A 27,849-nucleotide genomic window follows, 5' to 3' on the forward strand; every position below is an offset into this window, starting at 1 on the left:
ACTCCCCCTCTCTTAGACACGTATTCATAAATTCAATGAACATCTCTGATTTTTTACGCAAAACATTAGCTACACTTTTGTCTCACTTCATCCGAAAAAACGACTTGGAATATTTTGTGTCAATATCAAAATATTCTTAATTCAGAAATACTAAACTGACGATGAGAAGCTAAAAAGGATTTATAAAATGCAGTAGGAGAATAAAAACCCCATGTATGTGTTATGCCGTTATTTTTCACAACTGAAAAATGACACTCGTAATAAAAAAACAACAAGTAAGCGACTCTGAAGGTTGAGCCGCAAAACGGCTCTAGAGGCTGAGCCACAAATAGCCCTGAAGGCAGAGCTTCTAACGGCGTTCCCACAAGCGACTCTGAAGGCTGAGCCACAAAACGGTTTTGGAGGCTGAGCCACAAATGGCTCTGACGGCTCTGAGCCCCTAATATTCCCATAGTTTGAAACCACCATTTGAGACAAGTCAAAGTTCAACCCTCACTATAAATAACATCCATGATGTAGAAGAAGAAAAAAACAACCAATTCTAAGAGAATAAAAATACTACAATTTCTCTCTCTAACTTATCTTTCTTTCTCTCTCTCTTTCTCTCTCAAAAAATTCACTCAATACATACCCGCAACATAATGCTAGAGTTACTCTACATCCATCACCTTTGATTTTAAAAAAACACAAAAGAGGAATGATCTACTTCCTTTCTCTGTAGAATTGAAGAAGAATTATTCTCTCTCTCTCTTTCTCTCATATTTATTATCACAAACAAAGGCTAAAATTTTGCCACATTACATTCCCTCTAAAAAGGTGTCAAAGAGCTTGAGAAATCCAATTATCATGTTCTTCACTTAGTAAGAGGAACATTCAATTATATATGACCCTATGTATCTTCTATTTCAGGCTAAGGAAAAGGAAGATCACGGTGAATCACAGCACACGCGTCGAGTTCCCGAAGGTCTCCACCACGATTGTAACGCCACGACATATCCCCGACCCGTTATAATCTATTAGGAGCCATAGGAGATTCGATGTCTGCAACTCAAGATCGATACATGTCGCAAGCTCGCACCCCGACACGTGTCTCGTGAGTGTTGATAAAAAAAACGCATTAACAGTATGTTCTCAAAAAACCTATAAAGTAGAAATCATATTTTATTGTCGGTGTTAAAATAGAAGAACAACTATAGTATTGTTTGAATGCTTAGAATAGTATTAGATGCGTGTTCATGATTTCCTCACTTTTAACATTGCTTTCACCCACGAAAGGTCATTGGGGCAGGGCATCTTTGAGGGCTACCTCACTACTACAAATTTAGTTTTCTGATGCGCATGACTAGTAGGTGCGACTAGTCGCACCGAAAAGTTGCATCTAAATGACTTTCGGGTGCGACTAGTCGCACCGGATTGTCAACCCAAAGTCCAAAAAAATCTGCTAAAATTGTTTTTGCTTTTGAGTATCTAGTGCGACTAGTCGCACATAGTTTAAAAAACTATCCGGTTCGACTTTCTGATAGTTTAAAATTTTAAGCGGGCCAATTCTCCCCCTCATGTTTTCATTCAGGATAGACGTGGCATTCATTTTTTTTAGATATTATCCAATTCGACTAGTCGCACCTGATAATTTATCAGGTGCGACTAGTCGCATCTAATAGGAGTTTCAGGTGCGAAAAAGTCACACCTCAAATTTAGGTTTTCTATAAAATCAAATCCTCTGCAGTTCATCTTCCTCATTTCACCCCGTCGATTTCACAAAAAAAAACACTATCTCGCGTTCTGCAACTCTGCTCCGCCTTATCCACAACCACAAACCATTACAACGACCTCCACAGCCTCCGCCGTGCTCCACCCGCTAGCTCTCTCTCTCTCTGCCACCACCTCCGCCGCGCTCCGCCGTCTTCTCTGCCGTGCTTCGCCGTCGTCTCCGCCTCTCCACCGGTATTTCTCTCTCTCACTCACTGAATTTGCTCTCTCTTAATTAAACTCAGTGTTTCTCTCCCTCTCTCTGCCTCGTTCACAGCCTCGTCGTCCCGTCCCTCCGAACCTCGCCGTGCGCTCAGCCCCGGCCCCGCTGCCGAGTTCCTGTCCTCCGAGTCCCAGCCACCGAGCCGTTGTCCCCGAGTCCCAGCCTCCGAGCCGCTGTCCCTAAGTCCCCGGCCGGCCTCCTAGGTTAGTGTATATATTAGTTTTTTAAAATATATATATATATATATATATATATTAGTTAGTTAGCTAGGTTAGTTAGGTTGATAAATATATATTAGTGTATAAATAAATATTAGTGTATATATTAGTTAGTTGGGTTAGTGTATATATAATATGTTAGTTAATATGTAGGTTAGTTAATGTGAAATATGTAAGTTAATATATGTTAATAATTGTAAATATTAATTAGATAGTTAGTAATTTAATTTTGATTAGTTTGTTTAATTTAATTTTGATTAGTTTATGTTAATTGTAATTGTAATTAATTTGATAACATGTTAATATTTAGTAATATTTTTAGGTTAGTGTTTTATTTTAATTAGTTTTGATTTATTGTAATTTATCAATTAGGAATTGTAATTTGTCAAATAATTACATGAATAGGTTGTTAAGTTTAAAATTAGTTAATAAAATTAAAATTGAAATTGTAATATGCTACTTTGAAATTGATTAGTAATTGTATTGATAATTTCACATGTTTAATAATTTAATTAGTTTAGGTTAAAATTAAGTTTTAATTGTGTTTTGTGACATGTTTTGATGTTTTGTGACATGTTTAGTATAAAATTAAGTTTAGATAGTTCATGAATTTGTGATTAGTTTTGTTTGGTTGATTTAACATGAAATGTAATTGAAATTTAAATAAGAAAAATAGTTTGTGACATGTTTTGATAGTTTGAAATATTTTGCTTATTTCGGTTTTTCATTTATAAAATGTTGTGACTGAACCACGGAGGTTCAGTTTAGGGCTGAGCTAATTTGTAGGATAGTTCTAAATGGTTTGTATATGTTTTTAAATAATTTTGCAAGTTTTTGGTTTGTCAGTATAATAGGGGAAACTCTGCCGAAATTTCGGTAGAGTTTCGAATTAATTAGTCTAAAAACCTTCCAACTTATTCAATCCGACTTCAAAATAACATACAATTCATAATCTCTCTTTCATTTTGTTATCCGTCTTTTATCAATAACTCTTCACAACTTTCATTTTTCGCTCTCATTCAGCGAAATGTCCAATCCAAGTTGAGATTGGATCACGGAGAATAATCGGGTGACATTGCAGTACAAAACCGGGGTTAACAAGTTTATTCGCGCTGCAAGAAGATTCCGTAAAAAAATGAAAAATATTGGTGTCCTTGCAAGCCTTGCAACAACGTGAGATGACATGACATTGGGGTTGTCAGGAATCATCTGCTAAACAAGGGGTTTACCCCATGCTACACAAAATGGTATCATCACGGCGAGCTCGAGCGTGTCGTCCTTCCTCATGAAGAAAATTCCATCGGAGGATCAGATCAGAGAGGAATAGGAGGATTGCACGGTGCTGTGGAAGATATCAGGGATCACGAGGATTTTGACGATGCTACGGAGCCGACTCAGAGCGAGGTGCGTGCATATGAGCAAATGGAAGACCTCTTCGCCGAGTTGGAAGCGGAATTGTACCATGGATACAAAGAGTTTTCTTCTTTGTCCTTCTTGGTTTCGTTGATGCACCTCAAAGTCACGAACCATTGGATGAACAAGTCGTTCACAGAGTTCTTGCAGCTCTTGAGGAAGTCTCATCCAGCCGGTAATCGAATTCCGGAGAAGCATTATGAGGCAAAGGCGAAGATGAAGCGTTTTGGCATGGGATACGAGATGATCGATGCGTGTATTAACGACTGTGTCCTATTTCAAAAAGATCTCATAGAAGCCGACGTGTGCCCAGTATGCAATGACAGGAGATGGAAGCCAACTTGGAAAATGATACCGCAAAAGATTTTGCGATATTTTCCCCTGAAAGATCGATTGAAGCGGTTGTACGCGTCTCAACACACGTCGCTTCTGATGCAGTGGCACGAAAGAGATCGCGTTAGGGAAGTTGGTGTTCTGTGACATCCTGCGGATGGTACGACGTGGAAAAACCTGGACGAGAGATACCCAGGCTTTGTTGCAGAGCCTCGAAACGTGCGGCTTGGACTAGCTGCGGATGGATTTAATCTGTTCAAAGAAATGAGTCTATCGTACAGCATGTGGCCTGTGGTACTAACTCCGTACAACTTGTCGCCTTGGTTGTGCATGAAGAAAGAGTACCTGATGCTGACGCTTTTGATCCCGGGGCCTCACTCACCTGGAAAAGACATGGACGTGTTCTTGCAGCCAGTTGTTGAAGAGCTGAAAGAACTGTGGGAGACCGGATTCCGCGTTCGAGATGACGCCAACGATGAAGTGTTTCGATTGCTTGCCGTGCTACTTTGGACGATAAACGATTTTTCGGGTCGATCGTATTTATCGGGATGGAGTGGCCGAGGGTATCTCGCTTGCCCTACGTGCAACCTTGACACGCTGCCTTTGAAAGTCAGAAACAGGATAGTGTACTACGACCATCGTCGATTCTTGCGTACGCGTCACCGATTGAGGAAAAGCACCGATCACTACAAGGATCACCACGAGAAACGCAGTAAACTCGAGAAGTTGACTCCGCAAGATATACTCGCTCAGTTGGCTAGTGTGTCTTGCACGACAACTGGCAAACACGCTGGCTCCATGGGCAAAAAAACAAAAGCGAGCCGAGTGCGAATTAAATTGGGCCTAGAAAAGCATCTTTTACGAGTTGTCGTACTGGTCAGATTTGGAGTTGAAGCATAACATGGACTTCATGCACATAGAGAAGAATGTGTGCGAGAATCTTCTCTGAACCATGCTCAGCTTAGAAAAGAAGAACTACGACACCGATAAGGCGAGGTTTGATTTGATGGACTTGGACATCAAGACCGCTCTCAACTTGAAAAAACAAGGGGATTCTTGGTACAAACCGCGAGCATCGTACACCCTAATCCTTGATCAGAGGTAGCGATTTACCGAGTACCTACAATCTGTCAAATTCCCAGATGGGCTCGCTCGGAATTTGAAGAAAAATGTGACTGCTGACGGAAAACTCACAGGTTTGAAGTCGCACGATTGCCACGTGATCTTGCAGAGGTTGTTGGCTGTTGGTATTCGTCCTTTTGTGCCAAAAGAAATACAGCAGACGATCTCCGAGCTTTGCAACTTTTTCAAGTTGATAAGTTCGAGAACCTTGAAAATAGAAGATCTTGAAAATGCGCAAGACTCCATCATCGAGATCTTGTGTAAGCTTGAGATGATATTTCCACCAGCTTTTTTCACGATCATGGTTCACATGGCGATTCATCTACCAGAGGAAGCGTTGTATGGCGGTCCGGTGTATATGCGGTGGATGTACCCATTTGAGAGATACCTTGGGACGTTAAAACATTTTGTCAAAAATAGAGCTAGACCAGAAGGCTCTATTGCGGAAGCTTATGTTGTAGAAGAAGCTCTAACGTTCGTTGCAAGGTATCTTGAAGATAAAAAAAAGTGTCTATGAAGTTCAAGTGCGAGAGCTCTCTGTTTTTCGATCCGAGATGTGTGTGCCATTTGAGAGATAACTGTAGTGTTGTATGATTCAAATGCATTTGGTATGGTGACAAGTATCATGCAAACCAACTAGTGCACACCGATAAGACTACTGGAGAAACGAGTGCTTATACTGTGAAACAGTGGTTTAAAGAGGAGCCGTACGTACTCCCGACTCAAGTGAAACAAGTTTTTTACATCGAAGATCTTGTTAAAGGCAGGGACTGGAAAATAGTCCAGGAATGCAATCATCGAGGGATTTGGGACATTCCTGAAGTTGACCCCTCCAACTCAGCCTCGATCCCATTGACTATAGAGTTGTCAAACATCGAGCGTTTGAATCATCGACACGAAACGGATGAAGCTGAGTTAGTGACTGTTGTTGACGATGATGAAGAAGACGATGAGGAAAATGAGAGACGGGTCATTTTTTAGGGAGAAGATGTTGATGTCGATATAGAAGATGATATTAACATTATAGACATAGATGACGATGAATGAGTAATATCTTTTTAGTATGTTTATTTACTAGTATGTAACCACGGTTTTCCTCCGCCATACGTGAGGTTTGTTAATAATAAAATCCGTGGTGCCGTCCACGTTTTTTTTAAACAGAAAACTAATATTTATTTACTAATATTGTTCACATCTTACAGAAAGTCAGATGCCGGTGGAGCAGGTGGAGATGAGTCTCCGCTACACCGTTCAGGAGCAGGTGGAGATGAGTCTCCGCTAGAGACACCGGTTCCCAAGTTCCTAAGAAAACAAGGGGACCAACAACCCGCTCTACTTCGGCGAAAGCAGTGCATGGGGTACCCGATGCGAAAGTTATTAAGTCGGACCCAATCAACCAAAACCTTCTACCAGGATGTAAGGAAAACAATAAAAAAAAGGTAGGAGTGTTCAACAACCGTGTCGACGCTTTGGTGAAAGTCCATATCCCGGTCACAGTTCGTGACTGGAATGAAGTGACGCCCCAGATGTTGGGCAATATTCAGAGCGCACTTCATTCCGAGTACACTTTCGTGTACAAGGATGATGAGACCGAGGAGCTGCTTCCGGTGGATTGCTTTCGTCATCAGATTGACCAGACTATCATTCGCGATGCAAAGCGAATGAGGCGCAACCAAAAGTCTAGATTATCAGGGACTTTCTTAGGCAAGTGTTGCGGGCAAATAAATGTCGCCAAGAAAGATCCCAAAAGGATATCAAGAAGACGGTTGGGAGAAGGTGATAGAAGAGTTCGCAACTGACGATTGGAAGGTAATGTATAATTCAAAAAAATTATGTTATCTTCTATCAAATCGAATTATAACGCAATTTAATATTTGCAGAAAAAGTCTGATCGCAGCAGGGACAATTCAAAGAACAAGAAAACGAAGTCCACACAAGGGTCGATTTCTTTCTTGGCTCATCGACATTTGAACGTAAGTTTATTCTAATTTTGTAATATTTATTTTACAATAAATACATTACTCATATTTTGATAAAAACTGCAGAGTAGAGAAGATGGAACTTTGGTCTCGGTGTTAGACACGCGGGAGAAAAAACATCAAGATGATCAAGGCAACTAGACGACAGATTGGGCGAAACAAGCATTTGTAAGTTACTTGTGTTAATTACTTAATAATCAATATTCGATAATCTTAATAATTTTTTTAACATATGTTTGAAGGCACAAATTAGGACTCAAGTCGAGGATATTCAGCGACAAGCAGCGGAGTCAGGCCAAACGTCTGACATAGACCAGGCGGAGCAGTACGCGATGGATACTGTTCTCGGGCAACGTCAAGATTGGTATGTCGGGTTAGGTACCTTAATCCCGAGATCCTCGTATCTCTTGGCTCAGGCTCAGGACAAGAGCTCGTCATCAGGTTCGTCATCGAGGCGCGTTCCAGATCCAGTGGTTAGCGAGCTGCAAGCAGCGTTGGCCGCACAACAGGCCGCAATGTAAGAGATGAGGCGTGACCAACGAGCTCAAATGGAGGCCTTTCAGAGACAGTTCTTTGCCTACACACAGCAGCATTTGTCTCACATGCAGACATCCCCCGCGATGCTGCACACTGGGACGACGCCGCCATCAGCTTCAATGCCGAATGTTCAGACGCCGTCATCCGCTTCAATGCCGAATGCTAAGACGCCGCCACCAGCTTCAATGCCGAATGCTAAGACGCCAGATTCGGTAGAGTTTCAGCGGACCAGGACGCCAAGGCGCACGAGGAAGATCTGGCAGAAGAAGAGGTCGTGCATTGAAGAATTGGAACCCTTCGAGTGAAAAAGGGAAACAAAAGGATAAGGTTGTAATTTTTTTAATTTATTGAACGTAAATTATCAAATTTTATGTTGTTAATATTAGAATTTCTATTAAATGATTTATATAATTATTATATGAATCAACATATATATATATATATAATTATTATTCTAATTAATATTATAATAATTATTATTAAAATTATTTAATTAATTTAACATAAAAAATATTGATTCTAATAGAATCTTTTTATATGTTGATTCTATTTGAATCAGCATTTAAAGAAAAAGCTAAAGATAATCAGATGCGACTAGTTGCATCTGATTCATTCGCGCCAAAGGTTTCAGATGCGACTAGTCCATCTGATTGTATTGTATCCCGCCAAAATATTAGGCGGGAATGAGTATCAGATGCGACTACTCGCATCTGATACTTTTCGCGCGAAGGTTTCAGATGCGACTAGTCGCATCTGATACTATATATCCCGCCTTAATATATTATTTCGGAGTAAATTTAGGTGCGAGAAGTCGCACCTAAAATGTCGCACCTGATAGTGATGACTTTCAGGTTCGTAAAGTCGCACCTAAAATCATCAGGTGCGGACTTTCAGATGCGACTTTGTCGCATCTAAAGTCGCTCCGGAAAGTGTCACCAGGTGCGACTTTTGCACTTTCAGGTGCGAAAAAAGTCCCACTTGATGCTATATTTTGTACTAGTGCCTTAGTGTGTAGGATGAAATTTCCTTAGAGTTTCAATATCAAAGGGACGACTTTAGATTCACGCCATGAAGGGGTGACTTAGAGTTGCGCCTACAAGTGAAGGAAATAAGTTAGCACCACGAAAAAGCGACTTTGAGTTGTGTTATAATATGGGTTTACTTTATACTATGCCATGATGGGGAGACTTAGACCATGAAGGGAGCCGATTTGATTACCACAAAGATAAGACTTTAATTGTTTCATGAAGATGTTATGTTGTATGTGCCATGAAGATAAGACATTGATTTCTCCATGAAGATGCAATGTTCACTATGTCACGAAGATAAGAGTTTGATCGCGACACAAATTGCACTACAAAGGGAAGATTTGGCAACAAGGGGGAATAATCCTATCATGAGTGCTCATGGAAACCGTCAAAATAATATTATAATCCAAATCAAACCACATACTCTTTTAACCGTCCCATCAAAACCCAAAGAAGTTCAGATGGTTATTAACCCAAATCGCAAAAACATTTTGGGTTGGTATAGTTTTGTCTCTTTCTCTATCTCTCTATATCTATATATATATATATATATATATATATATATATATACATATTGGTCTCAGGCCACCGTACGTGCTCCTTCATGCCACTCTGCACTTATCCGTCTCTCTCTCTCTCTCTCTCTCTCTCTCTCTCTCTCTCTCTCTCTCTCTCTCTCTCTCTCCTTACAACCTTTTCACCTTCTCTGAAACCCTCCGACTACAACAACATCTCCATGACTACCATAACATTTCCTTAACCACCACAAACTTTCCCGGTCTCTCTGCCCGATCCCTTGCCATTTCCGCAACACCATTCATAGCCCGTGACCCAAACTAGGCCATCTATTTTAAAAAAAAAATGTACTCGGCCGTGTGAATTGATTTGTGCAGCCCGTGTATTGGTTCATGCATCCTCGCATATTTCCGTGAAACTAGCTCGAAATAGGCCGCCATAATGCCGTGATGATTTTCCTCACATGGTAAAGGTATGACAATCCAGCTTTTGAGATCATCGTACTTATTATGTTATCTTAGTTACGATTCTTAATATCGAAGAAACTAGAATTAAGAAAAATCGTTCTTTAACAAGAACTAATAATTTTGAAAATCATCTTGATTACCATTTTAAAAATAATAATTATTGATACTTCTAAAACATATTTGATCAAAACATTTTTGACATTAACATAGAAACTATATTTTCATAATTATTAAAAAGTAAACATGTTATTACGAAGTTAAGCTAAATAAATGGAATAAAACCAATCATACTTAAACTTAACAATAACGTAACTTTATCATACTCACTTAAATTCGATAATAATATATCCATTCGTAAACATATTAAAATTAGTTATCTTATGTGTAGCAGGAGTCTTTTTTACGTAGCGGTAAACAAAATCCAACCCTCTTGCTATCGATGATGCTGGTTCACCCTCGTCATTAAGCCATAAGTTTAACATTTTCGTGGGAATGAGCTAACGCTCAGTGAGCACAACATTGAAATTACTAAACATTATGTAAGATGGATGTTCAACATTGAGTACAACGGATTCTTTTTAGCCATATTAGTTAAATTAAGAATCAAACATGCAATCACAATAAAAAAAAATTCAATAAAAAGGACACACATAATTAGTAAAGAACCTACTCAAGGGGATTGATATGTCTGGTGGTGAAAAGCAATCCCCTATCTCAAGATTCAAAAATTACAAAACTTAGGTTTGACGAGTCTCTCTCAAACACCTCTCGACTTTGACTTCTTACATGGATCTGCAATCTAAGCTCCTCTTAGATATGAGAATCCCTCTCATTTTGAACTCTGCACAAATAAAGATACAATAGTTTGCAAGCTCTTTGAACTCGTTGTTGATGAACTAGTTCTCCAGAATAGAGATACGAGCTCAAAGGTTAAGGTTGCATGAATTAACTAAACTGAAAACTGAATCCATGAATTAAACCTTAGGTGGATTTTATATTCGGTTGATTTCAAATCTGTCGCAAAATCTAATAAATTGGAATCGTCCAAGATATCCGATACTTATAAAAAAATCAGAACTAAACAGAATATTTAATCCTTTTTACGCGGGAGAAAAATGACTAAAGTACCCCGGGTCTGGAACACGCTTGAAAACTTCTTATAGCTTTGAATTGAACAATTGTTACAATTTGTTTTGCCAAACTTTAAAATATTCCATAGAGGATCCAACAAACATAAAACTCACAAAACAAGATGGTTATTGCAATGCATGAACCAGTTATAAGTGTTTTAGTTATAACATTGTCATAGTGTTTCGTACCGTAAATCTTGTCATATTTTATCCGAAGCTCCCCTAGAGTAGTTGTACCGATATTCAGCGTGCACTTTGGATATGAAGATATAGGGTTTCAAGGTCCCATTCTTTGCTAAACTTATAAACCATAAGAAATCTCAAAATTTTGGCCCATTAGTCGGCTCAATAAATTCTCCTTAGGACCTCAGTAGTTTGAGGCAGTGCGACTACTTATTTATTCACTTTATTATTTAGGTGACATGCATGTATGATACGTGAGATAAAAAACACAATACATAAGATCATACGATAACATGGTTATATATCAAATATATGTTACCAAACATAACATATCACTTCAAATGAAACGTAACATAGCTTCATAACACATATCGTCAAATCTAAAATACTATATCGTAGAATATCAAAACATAGCATTCCAAAAATATTATGTATCAATCAGCTATAAACTAACAACACAATAACATCAAATAAACCAATCATGAATAACAAACTCATAATATATTATTTAAAACTAATTTGTATTGTATTGAGATTGTTCTCACCTAATCATGAAAGCGATCTTTGACCTTTGAAAGAATCGCACACGCTAATCGACTCGAAACCTACGAATATGAGAGAGGAAAATAGAATTCTCATTTGATATAGGGTTTTGAAAAAATGGGGAGATAGACTATAATGTAATGTATCTATAGCGATATGAAGCACGAATTTTCAAAATAAAAAATTAATATAAATTTATTTTCTATTTATTTATAATTATAGAATAAAAGGAGATAAAAATATAATACCCTATTTCTATTTGAATTAGGATTTAAAAACTAGAATGTTATTCTGAAAAATTAACACACTAGACATAAATATAAAAAATAAAAGCTAAATTAATTTATAAACTTATAAGTTAATTTTTGACATAAATCTAAATAATTCATAGTTTATAACCGTCATAAATTTACCTTTCCTAGTGAATTATCAAAAGATAATTCGATTTATTAAAATTTTGTACATAAAGTCTCAAGGAGCACATAACAAAACACATGCCATGCATAAATATGAATAATAAAATAAAAAATTTCACTATAATTATGAAATGTCTAGATACTTTACTTACTATTTTCTATTTTTGGGGTTTCAGAAAATGTTAGTTTTTTGTAGTTAATATAATCAAATGTTAATTAGTATAGTTTATATATATATATATATATATATATATATATATATATATATATATATATAATTAGCTTAGTAATTATTTTGGTATCTGAAAGTTAATAAAAATGGTGTTGAAGAATCTTGACAATCGATACCCTAACTTTGGTGTAGAGCCGATGAAAGTTTTGCTTGGACTTAGTGCTTATGGGTTCAATCTGTTCAGGGAATAAGCTTATCTATATCATGTGGTCACTGTTATTGAGTATGTGTAACTTGCCGCTCTGGTTGTGAATGAAGTCATAGTACTTAATTTTGAAACTTCTAATTCCATACCCAAACTCTCGTAGAAAATACACGAACGTGTTCTTACAGCATGTTATTGAAGAGCTGAAAGAATTGTGAGAAACTAGAATCCAACTGCGAGATAGAGCTAATGATGGAGCTATCGAGATAAGAGGACCTCAAGTCAGGGCAAAGCCTTTTTGCATAACTAAATTGCTTAGGCTGAGGGCAATGACATTGTTAGATCTTCTATGGCATGGGTTGTTTATCAAAACAATTTGTGTTGAAATTGTTCGAGTAAAGATGCAAGAAGATGTTCAAGATCCGAGTTACTTGTTATACACTGTTCTCTCGCGCGAACTAAAAGTGAGAACTTCTTGTTTTTATTTTAGATTATATTGGGTATATATTATCAGATATTTGGTTTTCGATTCTGAGAGATTTGCGAGAGATTTGAGCCTTGATCTAATAAAGCTCATATGTGGGCGAATTAGGTCATTGCCTCATTTACTAGGTAAATTACGCCTCCTTATACCTTTATCTAGTCTCGTTACTTTAGATATCTTCATCCACAACTAGCTATTGGTGCTGCAATTTTCTGAGTCATTCATTGATCAAAGTTTGTGAGCGTGTGTTTTGCATTGACGTGCTTGATAATCTTAGGGAGAAGATTGGGTGAAACATAGAGATGGATGCTCTAATTTGAGGGGAGCTCATATCTATATCCATTGGAGAGGTCAAAGACAAAGGTATTTGCAAAAGAGAGTTTTGTCAAACTTATTATTCTTATTCCTATGACAATTGATTATAGTGATTGTTTGTATCCGGACGTATCAACCCTTTTGAGTATGTTGTTTATACCGAACAGGGTTACCAACTCTTGGGTGCCCTTATTGCTTTCCGTTTGATTGTTTATCATCTTGATTAAAACTGTTAAAAGAAATCAGTTGTTCAATAAGTTGTTCCACACGCTAGTTGAACAGCCATCTTATTCACATGAAATAATTTCAATTGGTATCAGAGCGGGTCACTCACTTCACATAGTGTGATCCGGTTTATCTACTAACGTGTTATTAAGATGAATATGAAGGAGGGACAGAGTATTGGGCGACCTCCGCTGTTGGAAGAACACACATACTATGGCTACTGGAAAGCTAGGATGAAAGCATTTCTCAAAGCTATTGATGGTAAAGCTTGGAATTATGTTGAGAATGGACGGAAGACTCTGACTACGACTGGTAAGGATGGAAAAGCAACTGATCTTCTTCAAGACCAGTGGACAGATGATCATTAGAAAGCATTTATGGCAAACTTCAAAGCTATGATGCCATATTCTCTGCTGTTGACGAGAACATATTCAAGTTTATCTCCAACTTTGAAATTTCCAAAGATGCATGGGACATTCTTCGTGTTTCTCATGATGACACTGACAATGTTAGATCGTAATGTCTCCGAATGCTCACCTACCAAGTTCGGAAATCTTAATATGAAAGAAGATGAGATTATTGCAGATTTTGGTGTTAGAATATCTGATATTTCTAATGAGGCGTTTGCTTTGGGAGAACCTATCAAGGATTCCAAGTTTGTGAGCAAGGTGCTGAGATATCTTCCTAAAAGATTTGACATGAAGGTGGTGTTGTAGAAGAAACTCATGAAGTGAAGAACACGTAGCTTATCGATCTCTTGGGATCCTTTAAGACATTTGAGATGAAGCTTAAGGTGAAGAAACCTGAAAAGAAGAGCAAGGGCTTGGCTCTGAAGGCTGAAGCTCATTTAGAGAATGAAGATCAAAGAGATGTGTTAGATCAGATTGCTCTCTTGGCCAAGAACTTTGGCAGATTTATGATGGAGATGAATAGAAAAAGAGGAGATCAATGGCAACAATCTACACCTACCACTCAGAATATGAGGGATGAAGATTCTCAAAGGAGGAATAGGTTTAGAGATACTGGAAATAACGACAAGCGTGAAAAGTTTAAGAGAATCCAGTGCAGAGAGTGTGAAGGATTTGGATATATTCAAGCTGAATGTGCAAATACTTTGAAGAAGAACAACAAGTCATATGTTGGTAACTGGAGTGATAGTGACTCAGACAACATCAAACCTGATGAAGAAAATACTAATCTTATGGCTTTTAATGTTGTCACAGAATCTAGCACCAGCCTGCAGTTAGTTGATGATCTTCCTAAAGAAGTGAGCACTGACGATGATGATGAAGTCACCGAGGAAGACATAGTCAAGAACTGCTATCATTAATGAAAAGTGGCTGGCTGTGATAGAACACAACAAGAAGCTAAGTCAGAACATCATTGGGTTAACACTTGTGAAGAGTGATCTTAAAAATAAGGTAGCTGATCTTACTACAGAAAACACTGAGCTAATGAATATTCTCCATGATCTCAGTGAACAGTTGACAGACGATATGAAGGCTTACTCTGAGTTGAATCAATTGAGGAAAAACTTTATTATATATAATTGTTTTGATTTGTCGATATTATAGGAAAAACACTTTTGAATTCTTCTTTGCTAGGAACCTGATGATCACTTGGCAACGAAAGTCTCCTCGATCTCCTTGACCATCTTTGTTTTGTTTTTACCACTTTATTGTTCGTACGTCGAAGCTTGGGCTGACCACGATTATCATTAAATTGCTAGAAGATCAGTTCTGCTCATCCAGCCATCTTGCGATTACCGCGACCGCAAAAGCCTCCTCAATAACTTGATCACTTCGCCCTTTTAACCCTAACGATCATGTATGATGAGGATAATCCAACTCCCGATATGTGATAATTTTTTTACATAAATTTCTTAGTACTATTTAGTTTTTAGAAATGTTTTTATTATTAGTTTGTATAAATTATTTTTTGTGACACAGTATATATTCTAGTATAGTACTAATGTATTTATTAAATTAATAATTTCATGTAAATTTATCACGAGAAAAATTAAATAGGAACAATGATTAGCAATTACTAATCACCGTATAAGTCACCTACTATGTAATGGGAGTTTTTAATAAGGACGTTTAACCGCCGTAATAAGTCTCCACCATTTGACGGAAGATTATTGTGGCAGTTAACTACTAATAATAACAACATTAGTTAGTCACTTCGCAAGATCAGAGGCCGATAATTGATGATGATGATTTTAGTCAGGGCCGGCCCAAACTCACCGATGGCCTAAGCGATTCAATATTTTGGAGCCTATAATACAAATAAAAATTTAAATTTTCAGGGTAAAAATGTAAATTTTTTATAAAATGGGCCAAAAGTGTAAATTTTTAAGGTAAAAAATATAAATTTTCTTAAAAATAGGCGAAAAAGTATAAATTTTTGGGGGCCATCCACATATGAGGCTTAGGCCTGGGCCTAGCCCGCCTTAGCCCAAGGCCGGCAGGTGATTTTAGTGTCGCATCATTAGTGGCGGCAGGGGTCGCTGTTGAGGTCGCCGTCAAATGACTTTATTTCGAAGAACTATATGCTTTTAGTGGTAGTTAACTTCCGCGAAAGCCGCTGCTAATTCACTGCGCGTTGTTGTAGAGGACGTTGCAAACGATTATGTTACGAGGATAAAAATAGCATCAACCAACCACTGTGACACTTATTTAACCCAACTCCTATGTCTCATGGCATGTCAACCGATGGTGGTTATTTAGTTACAAGATCTTAGATTTTAGGTTGTGAAATATTGCCATCACAAAAAGCCTGACCCTTCAAATATCAAAGAGGTCACATTATGAAGCTAAAAAATTTGTATTCATTTTTACATGGTGATATAAAGATCTCCGACTACCAATTACCGATTGAGACTTTATTGTTCAGATTTTCAATGTAAAAATTAATAATAGGAACGTGGTAACACATTAAGATCTTAAACTATACACTTTGTATAACTTTTGCACTTTGTATAAAAAAAAAAATAGATATTAAAATAAAAAAGCGTGATTTATTTAATTAAGAGTCCATTAAGAAAACAGTCAACCTAAATGTTTGACATTGTTAGATAGTCAACGTTTGATAAATATTAAATAAATAACAACTTCAGACGTAAATTTTAAGTAAATAGCCACTTTCATATACCAAACGTTGATTATTTATCAAAGATTTAGGTTTGAAAGTGATTATTTACCTAATATTTACCAAACGTTGACTATTTAGCAATGTTAAACGTTGAAATGAGCAATTTTTCTAATTTGCTGTTTAATTAATGACCCAAAACCAATGAATTGTTTGATAAGGATATTAATATATTAGCATATAGGACTAAGCTGTGATATGGGCCGGTCTAGTTATTATGAACTTGTTTGAAACCCATTCCACCTTGCTCGGTCACAAAACAACATATATTGGACTAGGCCGACCTTTGTTACATAGCTAAAATCAGGTACTAATTTTCTTAATGTGTTTGTAAGAAAGCATGAAACATATACAAATTTTATCATTTTACATTCCCTATGTTGCTAAAAACTATAAAGGAAATTTACTTGTTAATTAATTGTAACATCTAAATACATGAAAAACATACGCATATATAAAAACATCAAAATAGACTTTTAGCATCCGCGCTATAATTAGGCTTTCGAACTAACCTCTTAACATTTTATCATTCAAAATATGCCAAATTGGCAATTTCTAGATTTTTTACAAATATTGGTTTTTTAAATTGAAACCATAAATAATTTTGTTTTAAATGAAACTGTAATCATTATAAATAAATAAAACTGTTAACAGTTAAAAAAAATGTAAAAAAGATGGTGAAAATTTAGAAAAATAAGTATCTATAGTTGATATTTACTGGGAATAAAAAAACTTTGGTTAGTATTTGATAGTCGGTATGTCATATAATTTCTTCATAAATAATCGATGCCCATAAATTTTGCTAAAAAAAATAATATATATAGTTGTCACCACTCACCGAGGTTTAAAATACAAATTTCAATGGTTCGATTTTATGAGGTACCGAAGATATTGATAGAATTTTTGGAGATACCAACAGAAGTTTCGACATTAAGATTGGTTTTTTAAAGTAATATATTACTATTTTGGCCCTTCTGTATTTTTGTATATGCTCGAAACCATGAGCGTGCACATAGGCAGCACTTCAGATCACCAAATAAGTTATTGATCGAAACACAGACACAGTTGATTGAGGTGTTGAGAGAAAGTCCGTGCGACCATTGAACCCCCCGTTAAAGAATAATGGTGAGCTTGAATTCGCTGTCGAAAAACAGACAAAGTTCTGATACCATGTAAAGCTAGAGAGATGAGAGAACTTTGGAGAATTTTATTCAAAGGATCTCAAAGTTTATTGCACACGAGTTCAAGCTTTATAAAAATTTAATTAAATATCTTACTAATACTATGCCAGCTCGACAGTCTATTAATACATGCAGCAATATATGTAATACACGTTAGCCTATCTAAATGCATAGACTATTATTTTTCTTGTGATTATATATATATATATATATATATATATATATATAATAAAAAAAAAGCAATATGTCTCACTTGTTGCTGCGGAATAATTAATATATTTTAGTCTAAAAGAAGAAAAATATAGAGATATGTTTATAAATATTTATATTAGAAAAAAATGTATTTAAAGTATTTTTGAGACATTTTTTTTTATCTTTCTGATAAAAAAAAATATCGGTACAAATAAACTGTACTTGTGTTTAGGGTCCAATCTTTTTTTTTCTTAACAAAAAAAAATTCTAAAAAAAGAAAATACAAAATAAAACACTATTCAGCGGTTTGTGTATTGTGAGTAGAGGTCCTTCTTCTACTTTATATATAATATATTATCACGTCTATTTCATGTGCCTTTTATTGAAATGATGCATCTATACTTAGGTTTTCAAATCTATCACATTATTCCCCTTAGTTTTTCATTAATTGTAAAATTGACCTTATGTTTTTTTAATTGTTAAAATTGTATCCCTTCAAGGTTATTTTGGTTGACTCTTCATATTAGTTTATAAAAAAAATGACAAAAAAAACCCCTACAAATCAATACTATGTCTTCTTCTTTTCTTCTTAGAAATCTTGTTTGTATTGAATGAATATTAATGCGTTTTTTTCGGTCACCAACTGTGAGACACATGGTGGGAGCGGGTCTTAACAGTGTTCCGTTTTGAGTGCCTTGAGTTGTTTCTGTGGACTCCGAGGGGCTGAAGGAAGATTGGGGTCTAAACCTGAATAATCGAGAGTCTCGGGAAAGCCTTTAAATCACAATCAAGGGAAAGAATCTACTCCTTTTGAAGTCGAGAAAGAGAGAGCGATATTTTGGGTCGTGAGCCCGAAATGCTTCACAATCAACGATTCTAGGAAAAGATTTATGAGTGGTGGTTGTAGATCCTCACTTCACTTCCGTTGACGTTTCCTAAGAAAGAAAATGTGAACTATGGAAACGCAAAGGGTATTCCCCCGGTGTGTTTCCGACGCTCAACACTAGTCTTGGTGACATTGTGAGTAGAGTGGTCTTGTATTGATTTTTTTTTTTATCTCAATTGTGTTTGGGTGAGACATCGAGTAGACCAGCCGACGAGTGGTCAAGTTGACGAGTAGACGAGAAGCCCTTATCATCCACTCGTCATCTCGCCACTCATCGACCTATCCACTCGGTATCTCGCCTCCTCGTCGAGACCCAAGATCAGAAGGCCCTACTCGTCACTGGTCGACTTATCCACTGATCGATTGGTCCACTCGCTATCTCACCTCCTAGCTAAGACCCAAGATCAAAAAGTCGTACTCATCGACTTATCGACTCGTCCACTCGTCAACTTGTCCACTTGTCAACTCGTCGACTTGTCCCCTCGTCACTCATCATCTCGCCAAAGCTCTTTTATAGCAAGCTTAAGGACTCAGTTTTGGTTGAGATCCACCATCCCACCTCATGCACAAACATCAAGTGCTCTATAAATAGCACCTCATTCACTCACTTTGGGGTAGGTTTCTCTCACTCAAGAAAAAACTATGCCAAAATTTATGCTCTCTTAATTTCTCTCACCCAAACACAGTAACACGCTTAAGATTAAAAAAAAAAAGATAATTAAGACAAGGCCACTCCACTCACAAACTCACCAAGATTAATGTTGAGCGCAGGAGAACGCCAGGAGGGAAAACCGTCCGCATTCCTAGAGTTCACATTTTCTTTCTTTCTTAGGAAACGACGACGAAGGACTCACTTCTGGCATGAAGTGAAGCGATGAGCCACCACCACCACTCTCAAATCTTTCCCTAGAATCGTTGATTAAGAAACATTCCGGGCTCAAGACCTCAAATCCCTCTCTCTTTCTCGATTTCAAAATGAATAGATTTTCCTTCCCTTGATTTTGTTTTGAAGGCTATCTCGGGACTCGGTTATTCGGGTTTAGACCTTCGGAGTCCACAAAAACAACTCAAGGAGCTCGAAATGGAACATGTGTTAATTAAGGCCCGCTGCCACCACGTATCCCGGAGTTTTGATCGAAAAAACATATTTACAATGAGTGAATGATGTATTGCTTGTGTAGTGTTTATATGTGGCTTAAAAGTTAGCTCTTCAACTTGTTTGTATATATATATATATATATATATATATATATATATATATATATATATATATATATATATATTTTACATTTTTTTACGCTGAATGCTTGGAATAGTATCGTAAATAATTTCAATGTTAAATTGATATGTAGAGTTCTCTATTGGTTAATTTGACTGCGCCAAGTCTATATCAACGTAATTTTTCATAGTTTATACATCTGTTAGGAAATAGAAATATATCTCGTAGACTTGTAATAAAAATGGTTTAATAATTCTATTAAAAATCAAGCATTTTACATATAATGTTTGCCTATCTCCATCGTTCTAACAAATTAACTTGAGAGGAATAGGAAGAGAGCGTGTATGTTTTCTAAGGATAGTTTGTCATGTTTGATAAATTAATATAAAAAATCAACCAAAATATTAACGAGGGGATACCATTTTAGCAATCAATAAAACACAAGGTATATTTTATAATTAATGGAAAATTTAGGGTTGTTAAATATGATAAATTGAGGCATCGTTTCAATAAAACGCGGAGAATAGATGTGATCTTCTCCGTATATAATATGCTGGTGATATAATGGTATTATGAAACCAGACAAAAACTCTGAAGTCTCACAATAGATTATCGGTAAACTATTTTCTTTATTAGACCGTGGTATTTTAATACTAACAATTTAAAACAGTGAAAGTCATACCTACAATAGACCAACCGCACGTAGAACTATATTTAGAAGATCTCATGAACGATCCATATAGTAAAATTTGACGTTCAATGCCTAAAATACTCTTTCATGCCATTGATTATGGAAGAAAGCATTAACTTGCCATCCAATAAGTTATACTTGTCAATTATAATCATTTGCATGCAGAATATTTCTATTTTGTTGAAATCTACAAAAAGAATAAATAAATTGTTTGGAACCGTTAAAAGTCACTATCCATCACCCAGTATTATGTGCTATACATAGTGAAATTGCCATTTTTAGGTTAAAAAAACATTTAATGCAAATACTGTATGCGCGCATACTGTCTTAATTAATGAGAAAAAAAAATGCATTACCATTCACTCAGGTTGTTGTATGTATGTTGCATGTGAAATGTTACATAGCTACTATATCTTTGCTATCGTTTTATAATTTTGATTTTATTTATTTAATTTTTGTAAGCTTTAGATAAAATTATACATTTACAAAAAAAAAAAAAAATTCCCAGCAGATTGATATAAGTTGATGATTTATTGACCGAATTTTAAAAAATAAAATTCTATTGATTTAGATATTACAGATAAGTTTAATATATTATTCACTGTACCTTTAGATGCATGGAACACCAATTTGACAAACACTTATTGTGTTTTTTGAAATATGGTCGTTAGTGCAATCGCATGAAATCTAGCTAACTCAATCAGTCTACCAATTTTCATATTTATTCGAAAATAGGGTCATATATAGGTTATATATGTTGAATAATAACAATTCTGACCTATCGACTGTTCTTATATATATGTAATTTCAATTTCAATGTGTGCTCACTAGAAGCATTACAGGAATTAAACCAACCATGACGTACGAGTGACAAAAGACCTTTTTGGTATTTAAGACGATGAGGTGCCCGTATTAGCCTAATATATTATATTTATGGTACTATTAGGAAAATAAACAATTTAAATATTTGATATTACTAAATAGCTAACGTTTGGTAAATTTTAGGTAAATAGTATTTTTTTCATTTATTTACAGACGTAAATATTAGATAAATAGCCACCTCCATACATTAGGTCACGTTATTAATATTTATGACTATTTACCCAAGATTTATCAAACGCTGGCTGTTTAACAATGTCAAACGTTGCTATTTTCCTAATTTTTTGTATATTTATTATTCTCTTTATTATAAAGTTATTTTAGACATTTACTATCTTTGATTGTATTAGAGTTATATACTCAAAGTATTGTATTTTTCTATTATCACATTATTATCAATACATAACGAAGTCTCTTTGTTTTCCTCTCGCGCGTCCATCAAAGGTGATACGGCTATCTAGTCATTTTAAAGTTTGAGTTTGGCAAAATAGCCAAACCTTTTAAAGTTGAGACAAAATAACCAAATTTTAAAAATTCCAAAAATCACATGTGTTAAACCCCAAAATAGCTCACGCTCTGATCGTGTACTTCACAGTCTTCAAGCCAAAAGACCCCAATATCTCCGTCACGTCCGTACAACTCCCATCGTTTTCCCTCTTCAGCGGATCGGCGAACTTCACGTTCTCGTTGTTCGAAATCCTAATCGAGCTTCGCTCAACCACTACGAGAGCTCTCTCCAGCTTATCTACTGTGGTGCTCAAGTCGGGTTTCTCTTCATCCCTGCTAGAGAAATCGGCTCCGGCGAAATGAGTTCATGGTCACCGATTTCAAGGTCCGATCGTTTCTTGTGGTCGCCGAAATCCATGGATTGGGGTTCGGAGATACGACATGGACATCGAGTCGAGGATCGAGATGGTGGGGAGAGTTAGGGTTTTGCATTTCTTCTATATGTCGTCAATTATGTCACAATCGTCGCCATTTCCGTAGCTTAATCCGAATCGCTGATTTCGTTCTCGATTTTCGCCACGGCTGTGACTTATCTGTGGCTTGAGGAGATACGCCTCAAGTGCATGGTCGTTTTCGACGATCGGAAGGTGGTTTCATCGTTGATCGTCATTACCACAATCTTCTTCTTCGTCTTCTTTTTCTGCTTTTGATTTTTCGAATAATGGATTAAATTTTTTGGAAGTAGGATTAAATTTTTGACATCTTATTTTTATTCTTTTGATTTATTGAAGAACAGATTAAATTTTTTAAAGCATGATTAAATTTTTTGACATCTTCTTTTTCTACTTCTGATTTATCGAAGACTGAATTACATTTTTTGAAAACAGGATTAAAATTTTTGACATATTCTTCTTCTTTTTATTCTTCTGGTTTATCAAAGAGTAGATTAATACAGAAAGTGCATTGGATTAAAATTTTGAAAACTTAGATTAATTATTTTGAAAATAATTAAAAGTATATTAGTAATTTTACATTATAATTAGCTATAATACATCAACTTGTAAAATTTTGACCATTTTGTTAAACACTAAGTTTGAAATGACTAGCATACAAAATATGTCCATCTATATGTTTCCTTGTGCGTGGCTTTAGCTAGGACGACAAGCAGCTGAAGACACCACCCCTTCAAAAATAGGGAGAGAAGAGAAAAGGGGGGATTTTTTTTCCCCTCCCAGAGATGATGCCACAGAAGGAAAGAAGTCTCTAGGAGTGTTGTTGTCTACATTTCAATATACGCTCTAGTATGTTACAATAAGAACCAAGTTAAACGAAAGAAAGAACTTTGATTGAAATATGCGTAAATACTCATGAAATTCGTATTATAAGTTGATCATATTTAAAGTAAAAGTATACATGCGTATCTTTGTAAATTAAAGATAAACAAAAAAAAAATACTACTTCAACATTATAAACGCTCTTTTTCTCGCCTCTTTCATATTTTGTCATACTCTCTGACTTCAAACCGCTGAGTTCTTTTCCTACTTCATGAAGAGCAAATAAGAAAACCACACCAACAATATATTTTGAACTAATTAAACGCTTGGGACATCTATTATATTTTTTAATGGATAAGTAAGCTTTATCTTGTATATCTCTTTCATTACATATTTTTAATTGATTTGTATCACTACAAATATTTGAGCTGTCTACAACTTATTTAATGCCTAAGTTATTGTTCAAGTTAATGTCCTAAAAATTTACAAATCAACTTTTTTGAACTTCTTTTTTTTCACATATTCACCATTTCTAATTTATATTTTTGGCTTCGTCCTTCCCCACAAAGAGATGTGAAAGACACACAGTATGTCTGTTGACGTGAAAAAATCACTTCAAAATAGTTTCGATAAATTCGCGATAAAAAATGGTGACTTGAGTATTTAGATGGGCCTTAGAATTCTGTAACAAGATCAAATGCGATTCAGAACGTAAACAAATGAAAGATGAAGAAAAAAGTAAATAGCTAATCGAAATATGGCTTTGGGCTTTTTTATATGATCGTAACAAATGAAAATAATAAAATTACCGAAATAAAGAAGAATGCTTGTAAATCACAAGAACTTGCGAACCCGGACACATTATAAGTGTAGAGGGTTGAAATATGAAAGTGACATGCGTAAATGAGCTTCTAAGTCTTCTATTTCTAGCGGTAAAGGATGACTGTGACCTCTGATTCTTCAGGGCCACATCGCACGTCGGAAGCGGTCCTTGTTGCTCGTCTGATGGCCACGTCTCACCTTTGACCTAATCTTAGAGGTTCGGTTGAGGGCATCGCGTGTTGAATGGTCTATGTAGTCCTGGTCGTCAGGGAAGCCACTGAAGGAGCGCGTCGTTGAGCGAGCTGGTATGCACGAAGGCGAACTTAAAGCACATCAATGTGAGCGGTCAGGAGGGTGAGCTTGGCAGGAAGCTAGTATTTTGTGATACCGAGCTGACTTGAAGGGAGATCTCAGCTCGATACTTTTCACAGGCTTCCATTTGGGCTTCAAGATTCATCCATAGGTCTATACCAAATTAGCTATTTGGGCCCAATTTTTATGTACTAATGGATGAAGAAGTCCAACATCAATAATATCATTTATGATTAATATATTAAATATGAATTAGATTAAAAAAAACAAAAAAAAATATGCATCATTTTAATAGTATATGTTTACGTATAATAGTCTAGGTCATGAAAACTACTCATCTCACCGTAGAGTCAAGTACATACTTGCAAGATACTTAATTTGAGTAAGTTTAAAACTGATATTCACAATCTAAGGATCGCACGGATAATCTAATCTAAGCACTAATTGTTCGGAGAACTATGGATATCTAATATTGAGGTATAAAGAGTTGTTAATCCATAGCTTTCTTCTAGATATCTCATTTGAAGATATTGAACTAGAGGACCAATGAGATTAAAATTTTGGAAGCAAAAAACAATTTAAATGCTCGAAGCCTTAATGTCACAATTATAAAGGTACATTCTTAATTACTTCCATCCTGAAGTGAGACACAATTCCTTGTTTCTTCATATTCATTTGACATGTCAATGAGTGATGAGGTCCTAATTGGTGGGTCAATACACCTCAATGGTTAGGGATATGATTATGTCTCATTCGATTTATGAGACTCACAGATATGGAATTCGTCTATAAAATTATTGTAATACAATGTATATCACATCATACTTTGTTCTTGAGAATGTGAATAAAACAATCAATGAATAATTTCATTTGAATATTTCATAGTGACGTATTAGTTGCATCACATAGTACGCTCTCTTATTAACGAACAAAAAATGAGATGATGAGTATAAGAGTAACACAATAATTTGTAAATCTCCTCTAATTAAAGATATTCACGAAGGGTAATGTTGTGATATTTGCGTACAGAAGTACATGCAGTTGCCTCAAATGGTAAATCGTAAGTACGCGTCGATCCCACGATGATTAAGTTAACCGAATAATTAAACCAACTAGCTACGAATTGAACTCAACACTAACTAAAGTGATTATTAACTAAAAGTGCAAAAATAGATAATAAAAAAAACATAAAATAAGTGCGAATGGAGGGATGAGAGGAAGTCAAGGGCAATAACTTTTCTATGGTCGGGATTACTAGAATTAAGCAGGATCTTTCGACTCTCTCTCTCTACTAATTACCCTCATGTAAAAATATCGCTAAATCTCTCAAGAGCATCTAACCACCTATCTCAATGTCGGATTTTTATCTCTTGATCTGAAACCCTAAAAATACGACAAACATTACAATTAGGAGTGTACAACCTAGCTATCTCTAGTCATAGGAATGTTCTACGGATATCTAACTCACTTGCACGATTATTTATTCTCTCTCTCGATCAATTAAACAATCCTAGAAATCATGTAAAAGGTAGCTAATCTCATACAAGAATTAAACATTGAATTAAATAAATCAAGCAAAGATGAACATGAAAAATACATCAATCAAATAAATATCAATCTACAACCATAATCAAACAAAGCTGCGCGATCACTTTCTCCGAGATTAGTTCATGTCGTTGAGAGTAACAGAAGAAGAAATAAATTAACAAACTCTATAAAAACCAAGCTAAAACAATGAAACATAAACGGGAGTTCCAAGGATTGAAGATAACAAAGAAGAAATGTTGAATCGCGGTGGTGAACGACAATGAACGGTGGTCTTTGTCTCTGACTTCGTCTTCTCTCCCAACGAGCCAAACATAAACTCTAAACTCTAAATGAAATCTAACTGTTGTTTATGATGACTCTAATATATATATATATATATATATATATATATATATATATATATATATACACACACATACGCACAAGATGCTTTAGGTCATTTTCAGAGGCTTTAGAACCTTTATATTTCATCTGGCCGTGGAAAACAAAGAAAAAATGCGAACTTCGCTGAGTTGTTTGCGAGACCAGCGCGGCGTGCAGACTTCATAGCATGCTGCACTACGTGCGCGCAGTTTTCGCGCGTTCTGTGCAAAGTTCTCTGGGGGCGTGCGTCAATTGCGCGCCGCACGCATGGCTTTTGTCGTGGCGCGCGACCATCTATTTCTTCATTTCAAGGCTTCAAGACTTCGTTTGCGTTGGGAATTTGTATCCCTATCACCTTATAGAATTTAAATAATTACGTTACGAGAGTCAATTAATTATACGATTATATTAACGATCTAGATTTGCTAATTGAATACTAAAGAATAGAGAGCAATCAACCAAGTAATAATAGCAGATAAGGGATTACTCGAAAACTTACGGGTTAGGCATTCTGCAACAGATTCTTTGCTCGAGTCTTCTAGATCCAATTATGAGCTTCAAGTACGTGATCTTTAAGCTTTCTGAATTTGGAATTTCTTTCCTGTTTCTGAAGCTTTTGCAACGATAATAGAATCTTCGTCGTTTGGATCTCCAAGGATGACACTTAGTCTTCCAAGCCATAATATCCGGATGAATAAGAATACAATGTGTGTTCACTCGTTATTTTACAACGATCATCAAATTAGGAGTTTGGGTCTTGGTCGTGTTTTTTGGATTGGAATCACGAGCTCCAAGGGAGACGGAGAGAGCAAAAAACCTAGTCCTTAGAGAGAAAGAGAGAGGGGCGAAATTTTTGCCTGGTTCGAGCGAGTTTTGGTGCTTTCCCATGCCACTATTTATAGTAGTAGGAAAAGATATCTAAGGAAAGAATGATGTTTCATTATATCCTTTATTCATTCCTTCAATATATGGTCAATTATGATCCATTGGATCTTGACCATACTTGCTATTTTCTCTCTCAACCATCAGATCAATAGATTGGTATCAAATGTTTCATTATTTCTTTCCATAATATAAGGAAATCATTTGTGCGAGTTTATAAGGAGAATATCTTATTTTTTTATTTAATGGTGAGAGAATGTCTCAACCATTATTATTATCTATCTTCATTATTTAGTGATCTGATTTTCTCCCAAATCTAGCACCTAATCAAAGAGATAATATTGGGTAATTACCACCCAAAATAGGTGTCAAACATAGCTTTATTGGGCCTACGAATTTTCAAATTATTCAATTTCCAAGAGGCCCAACTTCAAATTCAAATTAAATAATTACTTGATCCAACAATAATTAATTAATTCCACCATAAATAATTAATTCGAAAAAACCAATTTTCCGAATGAATGTTGCTAGACAATTTACATCCGTGAGATTGTAATCAATAATTCTTATTATTACTTTAGAGTTCTTATTCATCTTTATCAGAGCCGACTCGGGGACTATGGATTTAGTAAAATAAGCTCCACGAATCCGAATAAATAGACGAAAAAGTCATTTCTCATATTTACACGATTTTTCAATCTCGGCGTCATTCCACAACATGAGCCGAGACTACACTCTTCTTATT

This window comes from Urtica dioica, chromosome 7, assembly GCF_054948205.1.
Source record: "Urtica dioica subsp. dioica isolate 48M chromosome 7, U.dioica_male_clone48M_v1_H2, whole genome shotgun sequence".
Classification (NCBI taxonomy): domain Eukaryota; kingdom Viridiplantae; phylum Streptophyta; class Magnoliopsida; order Rosales; family Urticaceae; genus Urtica; species Urtica dioica.